General features: G+C 38.8%; 2 long non-coding RNA genes across 2 annotated transcripts in view; one reads left to right on the top strand and one right to left on the bottom strand.

The window, feature by feature from the left end:
* Positions 1-912: 912 nt before the first annotated feature.
* The window catches only part of LOC113620825 (uncharacterized), a 50,665-nt gene continuing 25,080 nt past the window's right edge, over positions 913-26,497 (top strand). The window contains exon 1 of the long non-coding RNA XR_003432935.1: positions 913-4,439. This is a non-coding gene — a long non-coding RNA (uncharacterized LOC113620825). The remainder of the gene's footprint in view (positions 4,440-26,497) is intronic.
* Positions 13,638-26,286, bottom strand: LOC113620826 (uncharacterized). Its single transcript, XR_003432936.1, has 3 exons — positions 26,133-26,286; positions 23,903-23,976; positions 13,638-13,774 (listed from the first exon to the last, which is right to left on the bottom strand). It is a non-coding gene; the product is annotated as an uncharacterized LOC113620826 (long non-coding RNA).

Raw genomic sequence — 26,497 nt, 5'->3', positions numbered from 1 at the left:
TGAGATATCATCTCACACTGTCAGAATGGCCATCCTCAAAAAATCTACAAACAATAAATGCTGGAGAAGGTGTGGAGAAAATGGAACCCTCTTGCACTGTTGGTGGGAATGTAAATTGATACAGCCACTGTGGAGAACAGTATGGAGGTTCCTTAAAAAACTAAAAATAGAACTATCATCGACCCAGCAATCCCACTACTGGGCATATACCCTGAGAAAATGATAATTCAAAATGAGTCATGTACCAGAATGTTCTTTGCAGCTCTATTTACAATAGCCAGGACATGGAAGCAACCTAAGTGTCCATCAACAAGTGAATGGATAAAGAAGATGTGGCACATATAATATATACAATGGAATATTACTCAGCCATAAAAAGGAACGAAACTGAGTTATTTGTAGTGGGGTGGATGGACCTAGAGACTGTCATACAGAGTGAAGAAGTCAGAAAGAAAAACAAATACCTTATGCTAACACATATATATGGAATCTAAAGAAAAAAAAAAAAGAAAATGGTCTGAAGAACCTAGGGGGAAGATGGGAAAAAAGATGCAGACCTAAAAGATTTAATTAACTTATTAATATGACTTAATTAAGTAGGCTATTTATGTGATAAAAAAAAGAAAAAAAAGATGCAGACCTACTAGAGAATGGACTTGAGGATACGGGCAGGGGGAAGGGTAAGCTGGGACAAAGTGAGAGAGTGGCATGGACATATATACACTACCAAATGTAAAATAGATAGCTAGTGGGAAGCAGCCGCATAGCACAGGGAGATCAGCTCGGTGCTTTGTGACCACCTACTGGGGTGGGATAGGGAGGGTGGGAGGGAGGGAGATGCAAGAGGGAAGAGATAAGGGGACATATGTATATGTATAACTGATTCACTTTGTTATAAAGCAGTAACTCATACACCATTGTAAAGCAATTATACTCTAATAAAGATGTTAAAAAAAGAATTCTCAACCACTTGTCTAGTATATATTGATTGAAACCATTTGTAAATTACTCCATCTGTCAATGAAATGCAAACACCTCTGTAGTGAAACTAAACAGCTGTTTAAATGCTCAAAGCTTTAATAGACAAAGAAATCCTCTTCCTTAACACTGGTTCTATTTATACTATTCCAAAACAACAACTCATTTAGGGAAAAATCCAGTATTTCCAGGTGTATAAACACAACCATTATTTATAAGGCGATTTATAAGAAGACGGAGACTAACCACTTCCCAGTTGAGGAATTGCTAAGCACTAGAATTAGGAAAGTTAGGCTCCTGTGTGTGTGTGTGTGTGTGTGTGTGTGTGTGTGTGTGTGTGTGTGTGTGTTTATGTTGTGTGTATTTGGTGGATTCAGAATTATTTGTATTTGTGGGCTACACTTAAAATTCACAATTGCTCGGGCACCCTTTATTGCACAAAATCCACAAACGAGCTTGGAATAAATAAAAGTCTTACAAGCAGTAGACTTGTAAATTATAAATTGTAATTTATAATTCTTAACAGTCTATTTATACCATACAGGAATTTGCAAATATTTTCCATTTAAACAAAGACATACCTTCGTCATATTTTCTTAGTTATTTCCTTATTAACTAAGGAGGAAATTGAGTACCATGTAGCCTCTGGACTCTGACGGCCTGGGTTTGAATACCAGCTCCACTGATGACTGCCTATGTAGCACTGGGCAAGGTATTTCTCCTAGCTAAGCCTCAGTTTTCACACCTGTCAAATGGCAAAAATAATATATCTCACAGAGTAATTGTGAGGACTAAAAGAATTTAAAATTTGTAAAAGTGAATTTGTAAGAATTTAAAAATGTAAATCATTTGATGCAATGCTTGTCACACAGCACTTAATACAAGTTATATATTATTTTAAATCATGAAGCCTTTTGCTGGGTTTAATATTGATGATCCTCAATTAATTTTCACCTCTTGTCACTTTTGGCAATAAATGATTATTCACATAGAACTTCTTGAAATGAAAACTGCTGCCAATCACTGTCTCATTCATATAACAACTAGGTCATTCAACAGTCAATTATTTTTAATTAGTTGTGACTATAATTTACAGTTAATGTATACCTGCAGGAAGCTTGGGAGGCTGAGCTGTTTAAAACCTGTCACTTCACAAAAGGTACAAACTTTTAGTTATATGATAAATAAGTACTAGGGATGTAATGCAGTACTAGGATGTAACGTACCATGATAAATATACTTAGCACTGCTGTATGTTATATCTGAAAGTTGTTAGAGAGTAAATCATGAGTTTTCATCACAAGGAAAACATTTTCCTATTTCTTTAATTTTGTATTGACACGAGATGATGGGTGTTCACTGAACTTATTGTGGTGATCATTTCATGATGTATGTAAGACAAATCATTATGCTTACATCTTGAATTTAACCAGTGCTGTGTATCAATTTCATCTCAATACAACTGGAAGATAGATAGATAGATGATAGATAGATCGATAGATAGATAGATAGGTAGACAGATAAAGCCAGCCACTTCATAGTAGCTATCAGTTGGGTCCTGGCAGGAAACAGGTGACATATTCAAACTGAGTATGGAGAAGAGTTTAGTAAAGAACTATGTACAAAGTTGTGGGCAGGTTTAGGGGAAAAGAGTGATAATGAAGTGCCCTAGAGTTTATAAATATGGGAGAGCAGTTACCACTTCTAAGTCTGAAAGTGCAGGGGGAGGATGTGGCCTCAGGAACATAGTGTGGATAGCTGTTCAGAGAGGACCCCCCGACAGGGGCTGTCACTTTTGGTATTGAGATATAGCTAATGCTGCTCTGGGAAGGAGTTGGGAGTAAATACACCAGCCTCACTCTCTTTCTGCCCTTTTAACCCCCTCCCATTGCTTCCAACTGGTCAGACCTAACTTGAGAAGTCTGAGGTCAAGAGAGCCTGCTCATGAAGTCCATGCAGGTCAGTCTTGTACAGCCCAGAACCTTGAAGAGTAGATTTGGAAGAACGAACAGAAAGCAGCCAGTATCACCGTTACTGAAGTTGTCCCATAGCTGATGAGGGAACTCTTAAAATTGACTTGGAACACAAGCCCAGCCCTTGTGCTCAACTAGAAGGTGCAGAACTCTGGACTTACTAGACATGCATGCAGAGGGGTTCCATGAGGAAAATCCTGGCTTGCTTGCAGGTCGTTTTCATGTGGAGACAGGGTAGACTTTTACCAGGCAAAGGTACTACTAGGCTTTGTGAACTTCAATCCATTAAGTCCCCAGATAAGAAAAACAATTTGATCCAGCTAGGGATTTCGTGTCTAGGTGAGACAAGCCAGACTGTAAACCCACAGTGAGTAATCAGTAAGTGCTCTGAAGATCACAATTTGGGGTCACACAGTTTACCTGATTTCTGAGATGGGTTCTGTGGTAGGTACTGTATTTTGTGTCCTCCAGCCCCATAGAGTCTTGTGATGCCCTGAAGCCCCAGCCTTGGGAGAGACCCTGAGCCAGAACAACCCAGCTAAGATGCTCCTGGCTTCCTGACTCTCAGAAACTGTATGAGGTGATAAGGTTTGTTGTTATTCAGCAATGAACAACTCCTACAATAACATACAAAACTTTTTGTAAAGGTCAAAGGCATTCATTATAAACTGATCAAGGGGTGGTCGTAAAAGCAGAGTGAGCATGAAACCTAGGAGAAAGGAAGCAGATTGGCTGGGAAAAGTAGACTTAGCTGTAACGGACAACTAGAGTAAGGCAAAACCAACTAGATGTTCAAGTAATGTATAGCTACTAACAGAGAGACATAAAGACACAGTTTCTGAGCATTTACCCTGTATATTATTTACTCTTTGCAAAAATTCTGCGGTTCTGTGATACACATTGCTACCTTTATTTTACAGGGGAAGACACTCAGGGTCAAGAGTAGAAACACGTGCTTCAGAGTCACACAGACAAGAGATAATAGAGCTCGGATTAGAACCCAAGCCAGTCTGGCCCCAGAGTTCACGTTCTCTCTGTGCTTCTCTGTGCAGGAGTAAAGAAAAGGAATATTGGACAAGGGAGGTCATATTGGGAGATAAAGTAAGATAACAAAACAGTCATGGGAAAATTCTTCAGTCTTTTGGAAGGAGTCGGGGAAACTGCCTGTGGTGAAAACAAAACTAAACCCCGCAAAAACATATGGCTGATTAAAAGGAGGAAGCTCACTAGAGAACAGAAGATATTTTGGGTGATAATAGAGCTTAGAGTGAAAGAAGCCCCATCTGTAGTCATCTCTTCAAGGCCAGATCTAAATATGCAGAATATGGGTGGCTCCTCCCCCACCCCCAAGGGGTACACCAGGGAAAAGCACACCACCTAGAGTAACATGTAAACACACAAGCACAGCAGAGACAACACTCCCTGGCTGTGAGCAGATGGGGAGGAGAGCAGGTCTCGGGAAGTTCTCCAGCAGGAAAGTGAAAGAAGGTAAAGAACATTTTGCCAAGAACGTGGTGCCGTCATTTTCTATTTCTGAGTGTTTGTTGATACTGTCCAGCTGACATAAAAGCCACAGTGGGCACAAATTTAAGAGGACATATTCTTGTTTTACTGGGGTTGGTGAAAGAGGATGCTGTGGGAAATAGATTTGGGGACCTTAACTCTGAGGGGAAATGGTTAAGCTACCTGATATTTTAAGTGGTTAAACAGGAGTCTGAGAGCTAATTCTACTAGAATAGTGGTGGGGTATTACGCAGCAAGTGTATGACTCCACTTTTCGACCCAAAGGCGAATCTGTTTTATACCCCAGTAGAAGTGGAACACCAGCCCTGACCCACTGAACAAAATGGCACATCAACTTCTCTGCCACCTCAGAGGAACAGAAAGCAGAGAGAGAAAATACGCAACAGTCGTCTTAGAGAGACACAGTGCACGCTGTAGCAAAGCCCAGCCACTCTTGCTGTGGTTTGTAAGCTCAGGCCCTCAGCAATTTTGCTTTATTTGTTTGGCCTTAGTGATACTATCTTCACCTGGGTTCCCATGAGAAAGTAGAGTCTGAGACTCACTTTTATGAAGGTAGTTTACTAGAGGATGTCATCTCAGGGGGTCATGAGTGAAGACTGGGAAGAGTGAAAAGGGGGGAGGAGGGATTGTCAAAATAAGGATGCATCTTCGAGTAGGTCATAGGTGTGGGTGACAAAGGCTTGGTCCCGTTGTGACTCTCTGAGGATCATGTAGAATGCACCTCTGAATTGTCAGGAGGGTGGGGCAGAAGAGCAGGCCTTTACCCACTGTTTCCAATTCTGCATTGACCCAAGGGTTACCCCGTAGTATGCCGATCTTCCAGCTTTAGGCATGCATGGGTACCAGTCAGGGCTCCACGGGCATCTGATGTCAGGTGTCAGACAAGTCCAAGCACAGAAAGCAAGAGAACTGGGTACAGCTGGGGCAAGGTGGTGACAGGTTTTACCTTCCCAAAAGGTGACTGTGGCCACTGCGATGGAGTAAAAGATTTGAGGTGTAGCTCAAGAAATACTTAATATAAATATCTTAAAAATTTGCTTAAGATAAAAAAATTTGAAAACAGTGCAGAGGCTCTAATTCAAGAAAACACCACTCTGCTTGTGTAGGACATGGATGCAGGACACACAAAATTCTGAGCAGAAGATGAAATGAGACATTTTAAAATTGAACTATTCCTTTGATTATTGCCATAGCTTTACTAATTCCTCTGCAGGAGCAAAAGTGGAAATTACTCTGAATTTCCCATTACTTATTATTTGTCATTTGTTTCATGTAAGTGTATTTAAATAAATTGTTGAATTATTCTTATGTAGTTCTCATCCTGTTGAGTGGGTTCAGTAGTTTTCATCAAATATTTTTTGAGGGGTTCTTTTAAGTCTTGTGTCTCCCTCCGATACCCCAATGTATACACACACATGCAGAGATTTTTTTTTGTAGATAATTGGAAGGTTGAGCTCAGACCACCAGAGTCAAGATTTCAGTGCCTTGAGAGAGCAAACTCAGATAAGCATCATTCTTTTACAGACTGAGTTTTCAGTCTGTGTGTGCTTCAAGTTATAACAACTACTGTGACAGTTTCCTGCAAAAGGATTGCTGACCTGTGATTACATTAAATCATATCAGGTGACCTCCTCAATTCAGAACAAATGCCATTTGAGAGTAAGCTTAGGAAATCCCACTACCGGGCATATACCCAGAGAAAACCATAATTCAAAAAGACACAGGCACCCCAGTGTTCATTGCAGCACTATTTACAATAGCCAGGAAATGGAAGCAACCTAAATGCCCATCGACAGATGAATGGATAAAGAAGATGTAATATATATATGTAATTACATATGTATATATGTAATATATACATATATTATATGTATATAATATATGTATATGTATATTGTATATATGTAATATATATATACAATATTACTCAGATGTAAAAAGGAACAAAATTGGGTCATTTGTAGAGATGCGGTTGGACCTAGAGACTGTCATGCAGAGTGAAGTAAGTCAGAAAAACAAATATTGTATATTAATGCATATATGCGGAATCTAGAAAAATGGTATAAATGAACCAGTGTGCAAGGCAGAAACAGAGACACAGATGTAGAGAACAAACGTATGGACACAAAGTGGGGAAAGCGTGTGTGTGGGGGGGTGATGGTGGTGGGATGAATTGGGAGACTGGGATTGACATATATACACTAATATGTATAAAATAGATAAGTAATAAGAACCTGCTGTATAAAAAATAAATAAATAAACTAAAATTTTAAGAAAAGAGTAAGCTTAGGAGAAATCCCTTTTTTTCATACAGAAATTCTTAAAAAGCAAATCTTTCATTGTGCATCTTTTATTTGCCAGTTGCTTTATACATATATTACTCAAGTTTCCGATAAGAACACAAAGGAAATATTATCTCCATTCTTATGGAAGAGGCAATGGAGGCTAAATGAGCTGAGTTGCTGAAGTTCTCATGATCAGAAAGAGGCAGAGCCAGGATTTAAGTCCAGGCATGTCTGGCTCTGAAGCTCTGTTCTTTCCCCTACACCTGGGGCCTTGCCACATGCAGTGTGCTAGTCTTCTTGGAAACCAAGCATACCCAATCCACTGCACCTTACCTTCTTATGTAATAACCTGGAGGGTAGGGAGAGCCATCTGCTTCAAGAGCAACATATTTCAGTCCATAAGGCAAATAAGTTGGCAGAAAACAGAAGGATTGTGACATTGCCATTTGGCATTCCTGATTTACTCTGCATTTATAAAATAGAAATATGTAGTCCAGCATGTTGATTTCACAAGCCTATCATTATCATTCACTCTGAAATAAACATAGTCAGGGACATCATGTACAAAGTAAGGAATCCTTGTTTGGGGGGATAATGTCAGGCAGAAGTTTTCTTTTTTTTTAACTCTTACTTCCTAAAGCACTAGTTTACAAGTGACTTCCTGAAATATACTTCAATACTGAGGCCAGTGAAGGAGAAAAACAAGTAAGGCAGAAAGCTTGGGATTGAATTTAAGAACACAAACTCACAAGATTATTTAAGAGATAATACAAAGTAATGCTTTCAAAGCAAGGCTGGTCATCCAAATTCACCTGAAGAGCTTTAAATATATATATAGAAACCTGAACCCAGTTTCAGGCAGAGCTTCCAGGAATAAGGCCCAAGCACCTGTCTAGTAAAAATTTCCCATGGTTATTCTGATGATCAGTTTCAGTTTAGAGTTGCTGCTTAAGAATTTGGAAGCTAATATATGGGGAGCCTATTTGTGTATTTTAATTTGTATAAATAATCTTAAAAAATGAGCTCATAATTTTTCTTTAGTATGATTTCTAAATGCTCATAACAGTCTAGATATTTAGTACACTTTCTTTTCAATAGCCATTCGGAAATCCCTTCACTAATAACAAGTCAATTAGTAGAGAAAAAGTAAGAGATGTCAATCAGTTTATCCCAATATGATTATATTTTAGTAGGAAACAAAAGACCCTAAAGAAATAGAAAGTGTGGCCTCAGAATGAGCCCGACAGTTTTAATAAAAGAAAAAAAAAAGACAAATATAAGAGGAATTCCAGTTGATTTTCAGGTGCATTCCCAGTAGCCCCAAAGAATCTAAAAAACCTTCAGGAAGTTCCTGTTGATTATCTTAGCTTCCTGAAGCACTGGAACAGCAGAGCTCACCCAGAAGTTACTGTGAATTTTATATGGGGTATATGCCCATGCTTCTAGTAATAGCCTCTCTTTTAGAGAAGGAAACTCCAATCCACACTCAAATAAAAAACATACAGAGAAGATTATTCTGGGAGATGTAGTTCCCAGATTCTCCTCTGCTATACAGGTGCAGCAAGGAAGGAGTAGCAACAGAGAATCTAGCATAATCTTTAAATGTTTAGAATAAGAAAGGGTATGAAAATAAATAAGCTGAACATTTATATTGGTTGAATTCATTCATTCATTCAAGTGAGTGAAACAAATCACTCTAGGTATTTCAACAGAACGAATTTAATAGAGGGAATTTGTTAATCAAATGCTAGAGGACTGAAAAAAGGAAAATGAGAACAGAAGGGATCATTACAAAAAGCTGCTACCACCCTTAGGGGTGGAGAGGTCAAAAGAAGAGGCTGAGATTATTATAAGCTAGAGCTTCATGAAAGGAGCCTACAAAGTTAGAACTCAGGATTCCAAGGGAGGGTGCCACCTAGCTGGATGCTGCTGGTATTTCAGGGGTTTGGAGGAGGGAGCAGGGGATGCCCTGAGCAGGGGATGCTGCGCAGCTGGTGCTGGTGTTTCAGAAGATTGGGAGAGTTCTTGTGTTGTTGTGACTCAGACACAAGGAGTCACACTCAGACACATGAGGAGTAGGCACTGTCTAGCTGGTGCACAAGGAGGCTGGTGGTGGGAACGCCTCAGTAAGCTGCAGCTGTGAGCTTTTATCCTTCTGCTGCCAGGATACAAGGCAAGTAGGGTGGACTGATAGGATAAATCAACAAGCATGAATAGACAAGTCCCTTCTCCTCTTCTCCTGCCATCCAGTCTCCCTGTTAGTTCCTCCTAGGGAGGGAAACAGTAGACTTTCTGACAAAGAGAACTGCCTGTTGTTTGCAGAACTGTCATCACAAAATAGAGTATAGAGTTTGGAACCTAATACCTGGCACATTATTCAGTGGAAAAATTCAGAAAATAGCAACAGAATAAGCCAAAACAAAGTACAGAGTAGAAATAATAGAGGGAAGAGAAGAAATATATAAGATAGGACATGAATATTTTTTGGAGAGGACCAACAAAACTAAATTTTGATTCTTTGGGAAAACTAATACAAAAAAACTTTGGCGGGACTTCCCTGGTGGCGCAGTGGTTAAGGATCTGCCTGCCAATGCAGGGGACGTGGGTTCGAGCCCTGGTCCGGGAAGATCCCACATGCCGTGGAGCAGCTAAGCCTGTGCGCCACGACTACTGAGCCTGTGCTCTAGAGCCCGTGAGCCACAACTGCTGAGCCCACGTGCCACAACTAATGAAGCCCGTGCACCTAGAGCCCGTGTTGCGCAACAAGAGAAGCCACCACAACAAGAGTAGCCCCCACTCGCCGCAAGTAGAGAAACCCTGTGTGCAGCAGTGAAGTCCCAATGCAGCCAAAAATATATAAATAAATAAATAAATTTGTATAAGAAAATACTTTGGCAAGTATGAGTCAGAAAAAGGGGGAAAATATTAGAAATGAAAAACGTGTAGCTGAAGATGCAGCAAAGATAATAAATGTAATGAAAATGTGAACAACTTTATATCAATAAGTTTGGAAAACTTCAACAGGCACATCATGGAAAAATAAAATTATTAAAGTTGATGCTTAAAGATATAGGAACTTGAATGTTCCTAAAGGATCAATGAAATTGCACAGTAGTTAAAAATATTCTCACACACATAAATGATAAAAAACTCTAGGTTCAGATCCTTTAAAATAAATAGGTAGTTCTTGTTTAATTTTTGTGTCCGTAATTTCTTTAAAGATTTCATACATACCTGTTTTATATTTTGTACCTAATAATTCCAGTATCTACAGTCCCTGAAGGGGGAGGCATCAATAACTATTGTTTATTGTTTCTGTTGATGGCCACTCTTTATAGCTTGCCTTCTTGTGTACTTGGTGTTCTGTGATTTTGTACTTACTTTGGTTTTAATATGTGTGACGTCCACGCACCTAAATGAAGGTACCTTTCTTCTGGAGAGGGTTTTGCTTCTATTTCTACTTCTATTTTTACAAGTAGCCAGGAGATACCCCTGACTTGGGACCATTTTAGCCTTAAGGTTTTAGGCTCAGATTTGGCCTCATCACTTGTGTGCTGGCCCTAGGCTCAATATCCCAATAGCCATGTGCTGTGAGATCCATGCTTCAGGCAAGCTGCCCCAGCCACCTCCCAGCTGTTCCAAGGTGAGCTGTCCTCTAATTCTGCCCTAGCTGACCTTTCTTGGGGAGGGGAGATTCACAAAGCTCTCCCTTCACTTTGAAAATCAACAATACCTGAAATAGCATGTCTTGGATAATGTTTAATTGTGAACAAAGGAGGAAAAGAAGGGGTTTAGGGATGTCGGGAAAGCTTCAAATCTTTGGGAAAGTTTTATTTCTCAAGCTGAATTGTGGGTACAGGAGGCTTATTTTATTTAATTTATTAGTATTATTATTTAAGGACAATTATAAATGATATTCTTTTGTATGTATCATGTATTTTCTAAGAAGCTAAAAAATAAAAAACCCTAATGGTGGTCTCACTAAAATCTCTCTGTGACATTGAGAGAGCACTAAGAAATCAGCAGCAACACTGTGTACATTGCTGCACCGACTAAAGACAGTGCCCTCATCACAGACATAAGTGCTGTAGAAAACAGCATTGGCCCAAGCAGGAGACATGCCCGGGTTGAGCTGGGTAGAAAGGAGGAAAATGGTGAAGGACATATGGTAGCCTTGCAGGTTTGTTCATGGGGTCCATACGAGATGACTCCTGGGGACTTCAATACGAATGTGAGAGGAACTTGGGGTGATGTTCTCATAGATATAGTGGGAACAGATCAGAGAAATATTGTATATTGTGCGTCTACAAGCTACTGTGGCTCTGGGTTCATGGATTATGCAAATTACACATAAATATAGTCCTGATTCCCCTTCTGGCCTTGAGAGCATCCTTAAAATCTTTGTTTCTGACTAGTACCAACTCCAGTTGTCTCTTCTCTTGTGTTCCAATTCTATATACTTCTCTGTGGTTGCCCAGTAACGTACCATGGAGAAGCAATTTGCAAAATGGAGCCATGGTGCTTAGAAACATTAATTCCACTCTTATGGGGAACAATTTGCTCTCAGGGTGTGGTTTTTTTTCGTCATAGGCTCAGGACCATTGAGATAGCAGCATAGCAAAGATATCTGTTAAATTCTTATCTATGGGTCAAGATATTAAAATGCCATGTAATTGGAGCTCCTGTTTAGAAATATTAATAACTATTGCATTGAAAACCAACTTAGTAATAAATGAGAAAACAGCAAGCCAGGAGGGTTTGTATAATTTCACTCAACTTTATGTTCTACCCAATTTACCAGGCAAAAAATAAATTATGTTTGAAAATCAGTCATGCAGTATTTCTGGCCACTTTTCATGAAAATGGATTATCTGTCACAGTTCTCTGAGGCTTTAGCCCCGTGTGACATGGTAACACAGGACAGAGCTGTGAGCCAGGCTTACGCAAGCATTAGCCAGCCAGTTATGATCTGAGGGGTTCCAAGGGCTGCCCACTGCAAATGTTAACTCTACCCATGGTCTTCTTTGTTGTTTATAGAAGTTGAATTCACTCCCTAAATGTCTTCTGGAGTTGAAAGCTTTTCTGTCATTGTTGTTTGCTTATCAATAATTTGTTCTTTTTTGTTATCAGTGAGGGATATCCAGTTTACAAACCAGAAGAGAGTATTTTCTGATTGTCTCTCACTTGCTGGTCTTAACTGGCAGACAACCTAATTCTGAAAGACTTTGCTACATGGGAGAGTAGTAATAGTAGAAGTGGTTGTTGTTATTGTTGCTTGAATTGAAATATAACTTGCATGAAGTGAAGCAGTGTTCAGTGTTCAGCTCGTTAAATTTTGACATGTGTATGTAGCCAAGTAACCACCACCTGGAGGCTCTTTCCTCTCCCTTTCCAGTCCATACACAGCTCTGTCTCCTCTCCCACGCATACCAAAAAGTAAACACTATTCTGACTTTTATCACCACAGCCTGGTTTTGCCTATTTTAGGACTTTTTATAAATAGAATCATTCAGTATGTACTCTTTGGTGTCTGGCTTTTTCAACTTCATATTATATGCGTAAGATTCATTTATGCTGTCGCATTTATCAGTGGCTTGCTGTTTTTCATTGCTGTATACTCTTTTATGAATATGCTACAATTTAACCATTCTACAGTTGGTAGACATTTGGGTTGTTTCTATTTTTTGATTATTTAAAATGTGAACATTTAAAAAATATATGAACATTTTTGTACACGTAGCTTGGTGGATATATGCATATATTTCTCTTACATATATACACCAAGGAGTGGAATTGCTGGATCATAGGGTATACATAGTTTAGCTTTAGTAGAAAATGCCCAAACTGTTTTCTGGGAGGGTAGTTTTGATGGGAGATGTACTGGTGGTTCTCTGTTTGCCCCTCTAGATCGATTTTCTGCTTTTCTCTGTCACACTCTGTGCCCTGAATCATCCTAGTTTCCCGTTTCCTTATATTGGGTTGGCCAAAAAGTTGGTTCGGGGTCCATTCATAACATCTTACGGAAAAACCCAAATGAACTTTTTGGCCAACCCAATACTTTGGCTCCTGGTTGGATTTAGCCAATGGAAGCCCCAGCAGTTGATTGAAGAATGGGGAGAGAGAGAGAGAGATCAGAGTATTTATTCCTTCTGTTGTCTCTCTACTTCACCACCATAGAGAGAGTTTCCATTCTTCTACAGACACAGCCCCTGTTGGACAGCCACTCTTCCCAAGTGCCAGCTCTCACTGGTTCTACAAACACCATTCTTCTTCCTTGCCTTTTTAGGCTTGGTGGGTGATTATGGATACCCATTGTTGCTACTGCCTGGGCATTTCTCCATCTAGCAAGGCACTCTTAGCCCTATTCACATTCCTGAAAAAAAAATTATTCTATAAAAATCTAAAACCTTTGAGTAGGCTATCTTTTCTTGTAGGGATTTTAACTGATACAGGAGGAAAAAAGATTTTGAGAGATGTCAGAATGTGTTGAAACACATAAGGGCTCCTGCTCAGCATGAGAGAATTGGCACAGGAAGGAGACTGTACTGAAAGTAGTTTTTTAGGGTAATTTAAGTTAGCAAATATATTGGGTGTGAACCAGAACTCTGAGCAACATAAAGATGAAGTTCTCATCCGTAAGTAGTTCTGTTGACAAGTAGATCTTGATTTTGATCCTGGTTGCACATGACTCCTCTAATAAGCCTCAGTCCCGTTGTCTATGAAGTAGAAGTTATGATTATACCTGTTTCAGGCTGACCAGTAGCTCAACCACTACCATACCTCCGAAGCAGTCAGATAGTGAAGAAAATCAAGGAAACCACACACCAAAAGTGACACAGAATTTCTGATATTTCATTAAAGGAATTCATCCAGCAGTGGTAGGTTTACCTAGGAGGCAGTTTTGTACTCAGAATCTTGGAGGCAAGGTCCCACACATCTTCTAACTTCAGGGAGGCTACAACCACCAACCAAGGAAAAAGAGGTTGCTTCAGGGGTGGCAGTCTGGTATAGTGGCTGAAACAAAGCAAGGTTTGAGAGTCAGATCTAGACTTTGTCTCTTATTGGCTATATACTCTTGAGCTAGTGCTGAACATTTCTCAGTTCTCCCCACACTAAAATGAGGATAATCATTCTCATACCTTTTATAATAACTGTTATTAATGCATTTATCACATTCAAAGAGGTACATAAACATATTTATGAACATCGTCTTTCCTCTCCAAGCTAAGTGCTGGTATAAGCTGTTAGGACATACAAAGCTGCTAGTAGAGCTGCGGGTAACACTGCTGTGAGGGTAATATTGAGAGGAGGCATGTCGGGGGCAGGGAAGGAGCTGCGTGCGAAGATAAGATACCAAAGTTGAATAGACGTGAAGACTAGGAATGGTGGTGCTGAGGGCCAACATGTGTACATCTGAATTCTATCCTGATTCTGGGATAGAAAATTAGAAACTGCTACGTGTAAGCAGAAGAAATCTGAGAGGCAGATCATTAAAGTATGTGACTTACATTGGATTTGTCTGCAGGGATATTTGGGGTTTTGCTTTGCTTGAACAATAGTCATTTGAATAAGTTCTCTTTTTGCAGGTCTAGCACTCTATTCCTACTGTCTTCATTTTATTCATTTTAGAGACACCAAGTTAATCTCTGCGCTTGTTTGTGTGTGTATGTGTGTATGTCTTTCTTATACACACATAGACACACACACATACACAAACAATGACATATTTCAAGGCAAGCACTGACTTAATTAGCCAGAATAGAAGCAAGGATAAATAAAGGGATTTCTGAGAAAACAAATTCCAGTTTGTTTGTGGGCATGTGTGCCAAAGTAAAAAAGTTTTGAAGGCAGCTAAGGCTTTGGGCAAATTGTAATAGCACTGAAGGGTGAGGGAATATGCAAGGAAGTAAACAATGTGATTCTGGCATCCTGCTGGTGATTAGGAAAATTCTGATTCAAAAACAAGAATTATTTTCAAAGGTCTTTTGACAGAGCTGACAGCTCCTCAGCTGTCAGCTCCTCTCCAGAGACCCTAATGAACTCTTCCTTGTCAGGTCTTTCTGTCTAAACAAGAAATTGCTGGTCTCTCTATCTGCCTCCCTACCATGAATGCACCTACCTTTGCTTTACATAGTATAAATTATTGTTTAATGCAAACACTTGTTCAGGTTGATCAGTAGGTTGTTTCTGTCAACCTATATCAATGTGGTCTTTAATGTGTCAGTGACGCAACAGCAGAGTATGTGTGCAAACAGGTGGTCAGAAAGAGCTTTTCTATTGATAGGTATTTCTAAAGAAGTTGCTGCAACTGCCTTTAGTACTCAAGATTCCTGAAGCTCTTATAGATGGTCAAAATACTTTACCTTATTTTCCACAATAATAGCAAATAGTAATAAGGGGCAATAAAGATGACATCCCAGGGAACGAATGCTTCTTTAAATGTATTTAACAAATCTCATTGCACCTTCTCTACAATATTCAAGATACTTGCCCAATTCTATACAAAGAGCTAGAGATTTCAATTTTAGAATTCAGAAACCCCTTTTTAAATTGGTTTCTGTTTTTAGATAACACAAACAGCGCCATTTTCTAAAATAATTTTTTTTTGAATTTCCTCACATTCTTTGAAAAAAAAATTCACTGGCTTCTCTTTTCCCCTCTATGTTAAATGGTATTTTCCCATCTTCAGTTTTAATATTCTTCCTCAGTATAGCATGGGTGGGCAAGAGTGTGCACCTTGGAGTAATTCACACCTGGGTTTGAGTGCTGGCCAAATTCTTCTCGGTTCTCTTTTCTCACATTTACCACTTCTCTGTCATCTGATGTGTCATCAATGTATTTGGAATTAACTCCTACTCTACCCTGCTGTGACGTTTCCTTTTCTTTGATTACATCTCTTCAAACACTTCATTTTCATAGTAAATTTGCCTCATATATTTGAGAAGGGAAACTACCCATTTCATTAAAAAAGAGATGAAAAACTAAAATAACAACACAACCTCTCCCCAAAATCATCAAACTATGTTCTTTAAAGTTTGTTTCTACTATCAAATAACGCAATTAAAAAAAATAAAAGAAGAGGAGAAAGAAAGAAATAATAAAAGCTATCAGTGTCTACATTGTGTCAATATAACCTTGAGTTTGATCTCTGGTGTGGCCTAGTAATCTCTTACTGACCTAAACCTCTTATAGATAATAATTATAACTCTGGACAAAATTTTAAGAATAATTTTTACTATATTGGAGAATAAAGAAAGTTGAACAAATTCTGGGCAGAAGTTGACCCTTGGATAAATGGAATGACATGGGTGAATGTCCCATTTTTACACGTGGAACCAGTCTTTTGCCCTGAAAAATGAGAGGACAGAGATCAGGGAAAGCACAGCTGCTGCGAAAGTGAAGGGAAGGGGAATCCAGGAAAGAAGAGAGCCAGAGATGAGAGGTTCCGAATTCTGTGTATACATTCTGCCCAGACCTTAGACTGACTCCTCAACTATACATTTGTGGGACAGACTTAAAGCAGTCAATTGAGGATGAAAGAATAAAACTGATATTTTAGTTGCCACTCAAAAGACAGAATTTCCAGTTTGATAGCAATAAAATTAATTACTTGCTAACATAAGGACGAGAAAATCATTATTGGATCACTCACTATGTTCAGGACACAATTCAAGATTATTTGATGTACACAGATTTGGGAAAGTATGGGTCAGCTTCAAGAGAAAAGACAATCAACCAAGACCAGTCCAAAGAATAACCAGATGTTGGAATTAGCAGACTACGGAATTGAAAGCAGCTATTACAACTAAGCACAATAAAACAAAGGAAAATATACACATAAGAAATGACAAATAGAAAACTCAGCAGATAAATTTAAAATATATCAAAGAACGGTATGTAAATTCTATAAATAAAAACTTCCAATCTAAAATTAAAATATACTGGATAGGCTAACAGGAGAATAGAAAAGATAGAGAAATAAATTAGTAAAATTTAATATTGAACAATATAAGTTATTCATTCTGGGGAACAAAACAAAACAGCGTTCCAGGGACCTGAGGGACAATATAAAAAGGTATAATATGTGTAATATATATGTAATTGGAGTTCCCAAAGGAGAAGGAAGAATTGGGTAGTAAATATATTTTAAGAAATAATGGCCAAAATTTTTACCAATTTGGTGAAAGACATAAATTTTCAGATGTAAGAAGCTCAGTGAATCTAGAAAGGGTCAATGCAAAGAAAGCCACACCTATGCACATCAGAGTCAATCTGCTAGAAAGTCAAAGTTGAGAAGAAAGTCTTGAGAGCAGCCAAAGAAAAATGACACATTATACATAGTGGATCAGTGATCAAGTTTTGCTAATTTCTCAACAAAACTATGAAGGCCATAAGACAGTGTAACGACAGTGTAACACACAGTGCTGAAAGAGTGAAACTTCAACCCAGAATTCTATATTCAGGAAAAAAAACAGAAATATACTTCAAGAAATAGCACAAAATAAAGAACTTCTTACATAAAAGAGAAATAAAGAGAATCAATTACCAATCAGACCTGTGCTACAAAAAAAGGCTAAAAGAAATTCTTCAGAATTAGGGGAAATGAAAGCAGATACAAACTCAGATCTTCAGGAAGCAATTAAGAGCATTAGAAAAGGTCTGGATAAACATAAAGACTATTTTATTCTTAACTTCTTTAAAATATATGTGACTTGAAAAGTTACATTATCGTCTATGAGGTATTTACTGTATGAAGATGTAATGAATATGACAATTATAAAGGACAGGGAAAGGGGTGAATGGACCTATATGGTTGAAAATTTCTGTACAATGTTAACTATAAGAAGACTGTGAAAAGTTAGAGGTGTATATTGTAATTCCAAAGCAATCATTAAAAAATAATGCAAAGAAGCATAGCTAAAAGCCAATAAACACATTCAAATTTGTATTATAAAATACTTAAAAATACTTGATATGATACAATTTAATTATGTTTTCCAATTCTGAATCTGCACATTAGCCTAGGGAAAAAAATGTGCATTTGAAGAAGGCTTAGGATGAGTACTGTTTACTTTAAGACCAAAGAGAGTATTCATGATGAAGACTTCTGCGGTAGGGTTAAAAGAATTTGTGGTTCAGGATTTGGGTTTTAACTTCTAAAACCAAAACCGTCTACTCTTCTCCATGCAAATCTCTTTGCCCTGTTCCTCTCATCCCACATTTAGTGAGCCTCTGCGAGAGGGCTCTGTCTCCTCTCTGTTCCCATATTCACACCCTAGGAGCACATCCAGAAGCTGTGGGAGGGAAGTGTATGGGTACCACTGAGAAAATAAACAGATGGGCCTGCAATTCCTGGAACACCCATGTATTGGTATTTTTCTTCTTTTAAGAATAGGTGAAATAATAAAGTATGACCATTATTTTAAGCAAAGTATGACTATCAAGGTCACAGATCCCAGCTGTAAGATATCTGCCTATCTCATTTAGAAATGATAAAAATACTGAAAATATGCAAATTCCTTTTTTGTTCAGAATATTTTTGATATACCTGTATATTTATAGAGCCATATCCATATTTACAGTTGGTCTTCTGTACCCATGAGTTCTGCCTTTGCAGTTTTAGCCAAACTTAGATCAAAAATATTTTTTAAAATTCCAGAAATTTCCAAAAAGGAAAACTTGAATTCTCTGTGCCCTGGCAACTATTTACATAGCATGTACATTGTATTAGGTATTATAAGTAATCTAGAGATGATTTAAAGTATAGTCATCCGTCTTTATCCATGGGGGATAGTTTCAGGAGCCCCAGTGGATGCCAAAATCCACAGGTGTTCAAATCCCTTTTATAAAATGGTATAGAACAATGACTATAGCCGGCCCTCCATATCTGCGGATATGAAACCTGTAGACATGGAGGGCTGACTGTATATGGGAGGATGTGCCTAGATTATATGCAAATACTACACCGTTTTATAAAAGGGACTTGCGCATCCTCCGAGTTTGGCATCCTGGGGGGTCCTAGAACCAATCCCCTGTGGATACCAAGGAATAACTGTATATACGTAGATTAAGGAGAATTAAGCCCATTTCTATCCAAAATAAAGCAAAAGAAAGTTTTAGTATGATTTCACCATGGATACACGTCATAGTTGGATTTTTATTATGAATGGTTGGAGGTCGTAAGTAAATGTGCATCTGGGTTTACAATCTACCCAGAATATTCTTCCCCTTTTACGTAATAAGAGAGGAAGAAAGGTCAGAAGTTTTCTCTCCTCTTATGGAGTATTTCCTTGGTGTTTCCTGTGGAGAATTAATTATAGTCTTGGTATAACCCTTCTATTAGCTTCTCCCTGCTGTTTCTCCCCCTATCTGTGAATGAGAAATTCCAGCTTTAGGGGTCAGAAAATTGAAACAGCTGAAATGCGAGTAATATCTAAAAGCTGTTGGTGTAATATATTAACCAGGGAATAAGTGTATGTGAAACTTTTCAACTGTTTTGTTTTGGGGATTTTTAAAAGTGGTTTTAGTTGTATCTGTATTCAGCATCGTTTATGCTATGTCCTTCTCCTCATGCTTTAAAAAATCAAGGAATAGTTCAGCCCAGAGAGAGAAATTTCAGCCCCAGTACTTTCATGACTTGTTGGCTCTGCCAGGAGCTTAATCCTCAACATGAAGGATGCAGTAAAGCTATAAGTTAAGATCTAGAGGAGAATGATGGTTCTAAAGTTATGTTACCTGAAATGAAACTGCAGTTCTACCCTATTCCTAGTTGCTGTAATCTTGAGTAGCTACTCAGCTTCTTGAAGCCTTGGTTTTCTAACCTTTAAAATGCGGTAATGATAGTATCCGTGCCATAGGTTAATTATACATATTACATCAAATGAATCATTTCAAGTACTCAACACAGTGCCTGGAACATCATAAGCAAGCTAAAATGTTCGTTGTTATTATCACCATATTTCTGTCAGTTTGACTTTTCCCATTTCAAGAAATTTCCTTTCAGTCTCTTTGCAAAGAAACCAAAGTCACTGTTGGCTCATCCCATCAAACATCCATTAATAATGCAGATAGACAGGTTCATGTTTTATAGCCAGAGGCCCAAATTACCCATACCCATCTTGTCCAAAAGAGAGGATAAAAGTCAGCAGGCTGAATATTTTCCAAACTTCAGCTTGTAACCTAGAGCATCTTGGTTACCGCTTCAGCAGAAACCAAAGTTTAGCTGATTTAAAAAATATAAGCTACTCTCATTCAATAATGAAGGAATGTCAAAATGTATTCTGAAATGGATTATTGTGCTACTCTTTTTTTTTTTTTAATTTTTTTTTTATTTTTTGCGATACGCGGGCCTCTCACCGCTGCGGCCTCTCCCCTAGCGGAGCACAGGCTCCGGACACGCAGGCTCAGCGGCCATGGCTCACGGGCCCAGCCGCTCCGCGGCATGTGGGATCTTTCCGGACCGGGGCACGAACCCGTGTCCCCTGCATCGGCAGGCGGACTCGCAACCACTGCGCCACCAGGGAAGCCCATTGTGCTACTCTTGATTAACAAATGTACAAGAAGGAATAGAAAATGTAAAGATATTCATAGTTGATTTCACTTTTCCTGATTCTCATGTAAGTACATACTATGTGTCTATATTTCTTGACAACAAATCACATATATCATAGTGAGATGAATATAACAGAATTTCTGAAATACAGTTAATTTGAAACATGTATATTTGGCAAAACTGAAAGTTCCTATGCGACCACGAGCAGAGAAATGACACACTAAATTATGAATGATTCTTCTGTGATATTGACTCCAAATCTCCTTCTTCCATTTTGATTCGAAGTCATCATTTTCTCATCTTTCCTCTGCATCTCATCCTGATGTCCTTTCATTTATTCATCTTTCAGTAAAATTTCACTTCCCTCCCCACCATCAATCATCAGAAGACATCGTTTGGTTATCTGCCCGACTTAAAACAACTCCTTTTTCTCTGGGAACTGGTCTTCCATTTACTTAAGTAATTTACACAGGGGCCATGATTTTCATGTGCAAACCCATTCTCCTAGTGAAGGCCAGTTGGACCTTGGGTGGACATTTGCTTTAAGCTGAACCTGTCAGATCACCCCAGAGATTTAGTACTGGAAACAAGAAACAGTCTCTGAGGGGTGGATAAATAATAATATATTGACACGTTAAAAGATTTAGGGGACTTCCCTGGTGGCGCAGTGGTTGAGAGTCCACCTGCCGATGCAGGGGATGCGGGTTCGTGCCCCGGTCCAGGAAGATCCCACATGCAGTGGAGTGGCTGGGCCCGTGAGCCATGGCCGCTGAGCCCGCCCCTGGAAACGGGAAAGGAAAAAAAAAGGAGAGGCCCCGGAACCCAAAAAAAAAAAAAAAAAAAGGAAAGAGATTTAAACTCAGGAGCACTAGGAAACCCACAGGAACAAAGAGGCAGAGAAAGCCAGGTAGTGGAGAAGAACAATGAAGCTGAAATAATGGCAAAGATATGGCTCCTGACAACCTTTAAGGACGCAGTTTCAGTTTCCTTGATAACCAGCCGCATTCTTGCTCTAATTATGATATATTCATTTACTTATTTAATAACTCATTCACTACACATTTTTTGAGTGTCCACCAGACATTTGTGTTAAGTATTTTGCATACCTTATCTCACTGAGTTTCAATTAGACCAACCTACCAAAGAGCAAAACAATGGCCAATGTTTAATATACTTTGACAACATCTCAGGAAACCTTGGAGGTTTGATTCTGGCTATCATGCAACTTTCAAGTGAAATCCCAATTGTATTATGACTACTTTCAGGCAGGTGAGTTGAAAAAAAGTTTCTATTTATAAAACTCAGTGCTATCTTCCAAGATTGCACTGGCAAGCAGATGATAATCTCTGGCCATTATTATGACCTATTTAAGGTTTCACATAATCACCTGAGAATTTGAATGTGAGAGAGAAAAGTCACAAGGTAGCACAAATATGATTTTTAGTTTTCACTTGTGAAGTACAATGACTAGGGATGTAAGGCTAATGGCACCCAATGCCTAATGGCAAAAGAAAATTGAATCTTCAGACCTACAGTTTCCTAACATTCTGTGTCTTTTTAGCATAATGATGCAAGTCCATAAATATCAGTCTCTAGAGAAAATATTTTTAGGCTACCCTAAATGTAAGTAAGATGTGGATAAATTATAACTTGTCCTACAAGTAGTCAACTTCACAAGAGAAAAGAATGTGCTTGTTTTGGTGGTAGGGGTAAGTCATTTGTCAGGGGACTGCTGCTTCTTTTTTTCACTGAGGAAGCAGAATTGTTTATATTAGATCAAGGCATTAAACTTGTATTGAATTTCTCATATTAAATACCAAGTAGTGTGACATGGGTTTTTGTTAGAGGAAAGACATAGGTAGTTTCATCACCTATGTTCCCTGAGTCCATGGTCTTACCACCCATTTAGACATTTTTTAATCCACTGCACGTTTGGCTGACAACATTGCCTATCAAAACTGTTCAAATCTTACTTTCTCAAAGGGGCTTGTCCATATTGTTGAATTCCATATTCCCCCCTCTATCTCATTTAGAATAAAATTCTAATTCCTCCCCATACCTGAAGACTATATCTGATCTTGGCCCAGTCCTTCTTTCCAGTCTTACTTTTTCCCACATTTCTCCTTGACCTCAAATAGGTGCTAAAACTTGAATTAGAGAAAAATATTTGCATTAGTTTGTTAGAGCTGCCATAACAAAAATACAGTAGTCTAAGAGGATTCAGCAACAGAAATGTATTTTCTCCCAGTTCTGGAGGCTAGAAATCTGAGATCGAGGTTTCGGCAGGGTTTCTCCTCTGAGGCTTCTCTCCTTGGCTTGTAGATGGCTAGCTCCTCTCTATGATTTCACATGGTCTTCCCTCTGTGCATGTCTGTGTCTTACCGAATCTCCTCTTCTTATAAGGACACCAGTCATACTGGATTAGGACCCACCCACATAATCTCATTTTACCTTAATTACCTCTTTAAAGACCTTATTTCCAAATACAGTCACATTCTGAGGTACTGGAGAATAAGACTTCAACATACAAATTTGGGGGGAACATCATTGAGCCCATAAAAATAATGTTCTTTAGCCATTGATGAATATGCCATGGGAAGTTTGGATAGGCCATATTAGTCATAAGGTACTTGGGAAGAGGTGACAAAAGAAGTACAATGACTCATAGAAGCTTTGGGTGTGAAAGAATCTTGAGCACTTGTGCTCTTGGCTGCATAGACTTGAATGGGAATTTTCATGATTATTTTTTCCAGAAGGTGGTCTTCAGGAAGTCAGCATGGGAGGGGAGCTTAACAGAGGAGGATAGATCAGTATATAAGATCAGCAGGCTGCCAGGGTAGCCCCATATCTCTTTAGAAAATTGAAACTAACTGAAGGGGTCTCAGAAGGAAACTACCTCTAATGTTGTTCTAATAGGAAAGCAAGCTTTGTGAAAAATGGCAGTGTAAGAAAATCCTTTCACTTCCATTTATCATAAACTATCCAATGAAATGACTATGCAAATAGTGAGCAGCATGATGGATTAGTATAATATTATTAAGGCATTTAGAAACTTTTTTAGGTGGTTCTTGGGAAATGTTTTTGAATAAGTAAATGCCACATTGTTTAGCTCAGGCAAAGCCCCACAGGATTTATCATATTATTGAAAGGAAAATAAAAGATGGAGAATTTAATGTTCTGAAAGATTTAATGAGGCTGCCCCAACCACACCAATAGTAACTCTTTTTTTTTTTTGGCGGTACGTGGGCCTCTCACTGTTGTGGCCTTTCCTGTTGCAGAGCACAGGCTCTGGACGCGCAGGCTCAGCGGCCACGGCTCACGGGCCCAGCCGCTCCGCAGCATGTGGGATCCTCCTGGACCGGGGCACGAACCCGCGTCCCCTGCATCGGCAGGCGGACTCTCAACCACTGCGCCACCAGGGAAGCCCCCAGTAACTCATTTTTAAGTTAACTATTTTCTCGTGTGGGGAAAAAATAAACAAAAACAAAGATAAAGAATTTTTAAAACAAAACAACAGCAAGATAATGAATTCTCTCAGGGCAGTGACTAAAGTGTCCTTATTCAAAGAGAGCGAAATTGTAAGGACTTACTGCTTAAAGCTGGAATCTAGCTTTTACATTGTTCACAGAGAAGTTTGAAAAGTTCATTAGGATTGATGTTTTCTCTGAAAAAACCAAAAAGCAGCAGCAGATCAAAGACACTTCCTATATTTTTAGAATGCCTGATTCATACATGTTAAGACAAATGCTAGAAATGAACTTTCCATTTTCTGCGGACATAAGTGTGTTATGATTCCACCATGGAGTTTTCTTCCTTTCTTGCCTGATACCCTTTGTCCTAGCTTGAGCCACATTTAGATTAAGATGTATTTGATGAAAGATATCCCAGAGAGTTAACTGGTTTTAAAAGGGTTAGAGTCTTTCCTTTAAAGGTTCTCTCTTAGTCAACTGAGAGTATTGCTTATGACACAGGCTTCATGAAGCAGGTATTTGAGACCTTGAAGCTGGGACTACTACAGGAGGAATTTTAGAATTTTGCCTGAGAATCATCAATAGGGAAGCCGAAAGCTCAGCCTCTCTGCACCGGTGCCAGATTGGATCTACGAGACAAAGTTTTGGGTGAAGCAGAAAAGAATAGCCTTATTGGTTTTCCAGCAAAGGGGGACACAGTGGACTCCTGCCCTCAAAAACTATGTGTCCCAACCCAGGAGGGTTTGGTGAGGAGTTTTATAGCAATAGTTCAAGGGTGGGCTTGCTGATAAGATTAGGGTGTGTGCAGGGCCTGCACTCGCTTAATCTCGTCTCAGGTGGTTGGTCTCTTAATCTTGATGAACTTCTGTGGTCCCGATAATCTTGGTCAGGTGATTTCTTTGCTGCCCCTCCCTTGTTTAGCAACTGTTCGAATCTGCCCTTTGCAACTCAGGGAAGGTCAGGGAGGCTGGAGTCTTGCCTACAAGAAACTGGGGACAAAAAGGCTTTCATGCCCAGGAGCCCTGTCCTTCTTGGTTTCAATAGCGAACTGGTTCCCAAACTCTTTGAGGGAAAAGCTGAACAACTCTGATTTCTGAGCTGTGCAGCAATGATGTGTGTTTGTCTGGCTTGGAGAGGTGCCTGTACTTTTAGTATGAAAACTTGAAGTGAATTCAAGTTCTTCACTGTTTAAAAGGTTGAGATAGAAATATTTGTGAGAGAAAAATGGCTTCTTAAAAATATTCATAATCATTAGGCATGCCCTGGGATTTGTTTGCAGAACAATTCAAAAACTTAAGACTTGTGCATTAATCCCTGTGGGAATTTGATTAATTTTAGATGGTTTTCTAGATTTAAACATATGGGGATGATTTTCAAAATTACTTTTCTGACCTAATTTATGCTGAGCTATAAACAGAGATAATATAGGTCGTTATAATATTCTTTTATTAAGACATTTAAATCTACTGTTGAGCCTTTGTATTGATGCCTCTGATGGGGTGATGAGTTATGATGCAAGCCATTAGGGCAATTAAACTGTTCTAGACACAATGTTCTGAGAAATTATTTATTTACAATCAAGGCAACGTGGGATCTATTTTTCTAATATTGCACTAACATGGACTAGTGTCATTAATAATGGTACTTTTCAAGCAGTATATATCTCAGAATAGAAAAATATACCTTCTGATTTTCTAATTTTAATAAAAAAGTGTATGCTTAATTCCAGTATCTGGGTTATTTATTACCATGCACCCTAGACAAACAATTAAAATCTGGTGAATAACATGTCTTCCAACTGGCACATGAATGACCTTTGGCAAGTCATTCATCCTCTCTGCTACTCAGTGTCCTTACCTTTCTGATAAGGGATTAGATAAGTTCCAAAATAGACTTTGTTTTGGTTGGTCTGGGGGTAGTCCAAGTGTCTCTATGCTTTTTAAAACTCCTCAGGTGTTTCTATCATGCAGTGAAGGGTGAGTACCACCCACCTGGATAATGTTAGCTTTTTAGCTCTATTTTATGATCTAACAGTTGTTCTTATATAATGGTAGATCATCAACCTTTACTACTGGAGATAAAATTTGCAGAGTTTTGCCATGGTGAGAGTTTGGAAGTGAGGGTTGGAATTTCACCCTGCTTTCTGTATGGGAATCCCTAAAGGCTTGCATATGATGTTGGTAGAGGGGCCTACGGTGAAGGAATGGAGCAGGGACCGGACAGCTGAATTTAGAGGATGCTATGAATTCCAGGGACTTTTGGGAGGCTGAAGTAGAAATCACTGAAAGAAAGGAACAGGATCAGTACTGAACGGTAAAACGTTGCATTTTTCACATATGATGACTCTTACCTGGGAGGATCTACAAATCCTGGGATTTTCCAGAGAAGAAGTAAACTAAAATATCTGAGTATCTACATCGACCTTCTTGAATTATGAAATCACACAGGCCTATAAAAACAGGAAAAATACAGTGGAGTAAGAAAAGAAAGTAAAAGTCCCCCATCTCTGCCAAACTCCACCTGCTGCTTTCCAGAAGTAGCCACTGTTTACACTTTGTTGTGAATCCTAGCAGATGTTTCCTTTGCATAACAATTCTGTAAAATATTCATGAAATCTATCCACTGATAATGTTTTTTAAAATAAGATTAGAATCATATTATAATGCTATTCTGTGACCTTTTCCCCTTGCCCATCCCCCATCTAATATATTGAAA

The sequence above is a fragment of the Aethalodelphis obliquidens genome, unplaced genomic scaffold, assembly GCF_003676395.1.
Source record: "Aethalodelphis obliquidens isolate GAN/ISIS:26980383/991018 unplaced genomic scaffold, ASM367639v1 scaffold8, whole genome shotgun sequence".
Lineage (NCBI taxonomy): Eukaryota > Metazoa > Chordata > Mammalia > Artiodactyla > Delphinidae > Aethalodelphis > Aethalodelphis obliquidens.
The sequence above is the reverse complement of the archived record's forward strand: the minus strand, read 5'-3'. Positions and strand labels throughout refer to the sequence as shown.